The 1,542-nt window shown below is 34.2% G+C and overlaps 1 long non-coding RNA gene across 1 annotated transcript; it reads right to left on the bottom strand.

The window, feature by feature from the left end:
* Nucleotides 1–310: 310 nt before the first annotated feature.
* Nucleotides 311–1,328, bottom strand: LOC125198534. The gene is made up of 2 exons (XR_007172428.1): nt 1,247–1,328; nt 311–626 (listed from the first exon to the last, which is right to left on the bottom strand). It is a non-coding gene; the product is annotated as an uncharacterized LOC125198534 (long non-coding RNA).
* Nucleotides 1,329–1,542: the final 214 nt, after the last annotated feature.

Below are 1,542 nucleotides of genomic sequence, written 5' to 3'. Positions count from 1 at the left end.
GAAATCTCTTTGTTTTTATATAATCATTTATTACATTACTTTTCTGATTCTCATATCCTCAGATACTCTTTTCTGAATTATTATTGAAAAAAAAAAGACGGGATTTCAGTAGATGTTGATGGTTATCATGGTTTATCTATTGTTGGTGAAACTTTAGAAACAATACCTACTTATGCAAATTTTTATATAAACCATAATGCTTGATTAATAAAGTTATTTTAAATGCGATAAAGAAATGATGCAGTGCCTTATCTTAATGTTGCAAGTTCATGCTATTGCTATATGGTAAAATTTCAAATCATGACATACAGGCACAACAAAAATTTCAAGCATACTTAATTTTTACACAGCAGGCCATCTGGCCGTAGAGAAAACTTTCATAAAGTAAACTGCACATACTCTAAAGTAATGAAAATGAAAGAAAGCTGGACTCACGTTCCTGGTTGTCACTGTTCTCATGAGACCATTAAGATCCTGCCGACTCGAAATACTTGTATCTTGGTAAAATAGGTAAACCCGCTCAGGCGAATGATGGAGAAGAGTGTAATACTGCCCAATAAAAGAAATTGCAATCCCTTCAGCACTCCGACCTTGTCGCGGAGGATGCTCACTTTGTGTGGCCATTCCTAAGGAGAGTTCCAAAAATGAATAGTAAGGGAATATACCATTTAAGGTTATCATGAGAGTACTCCAAGTTTAAATCTCATGAGGTGTTTACTGAATCAGAAGCGAATGGGACAGATATTGGCAAACAATAACATATTTACGAACAAACAATCATCATTAAGTACAAGCGGAATACCACATGCTAGACTCTAGTGCAACAAAACAAATAAATCAGTATCAAGATTCAAAACAGAAAACAAGAAATGGTGTAAACAAAATGTACAAACGAAAATCACATTCTTAAAAACCATCATAGCTATATTTCTTGGGCATACCATAACCCCTAATTGCACCTCCATAAATTTGGCGCTATAGTTCTCAGCTTCCACACAAATCTCACAGTAGAAGGTAAATACGGACAATTTTACTGATTCAACCAACAGAGCAAGCCGCGAAGGATAATCAAAAGCAAAACCCACGACCCAAGGGAGAGCTTATTAAGAAAATCTAACAATTAAACAAGTAGTACAAATTCTTGATCAATCGAAAAAGTGCGAGCAAAGTGTTGATATTTTCCACTTATCATGTTGCAAAAGAAGATCAAGAAAAAGGAGCTCGCATGATCCACTTCGGTGTTTACCTGAGTGAAGGAACTTGATTTGGGAGTAGAATGCGGAGGGAAGGAGATTACAACAGAATGGAGAGACAAGTGAGAATTGGCGCTGTTGTGTATAGGAGATTCAATTCTTTAAATAATTTAAATAATACAGGAACACAAAAACACATGAATTCGTTACTTTATTTTTGGTTAATAGAATTTGGTTTCCATTTTTTATGAACTTTAAATATGCTTGGAAATATTGACGCATGGTTAATAGAATTTGGTTTCCATTTTTTATGAACTTTAAATATGCTTGGAAATATTGACGCATAATT

Source organism: Salvia hispanica, unplaced genomic scaffold (assembly GCF_023119035.1).
Source record: "Salvia hispanica cultivar TCC Black 2014 unplaced genomic scaffold, UniMelb_Shisp_WGS_1.0 HiC_scaffold_160, whole genome shotgun sequence".
Taxonomy (NCBI): Eukaryota; Viridiplantae; Streptophyta; class Magnoliopsida; order Lamiales; family Lamiaceae; genus Salvia; species Salvia hispanica.
Note: the sequence above shows the minus strand (reverse complement) of the source record. Positions and strands in the feature narration are given on the sequence as shown.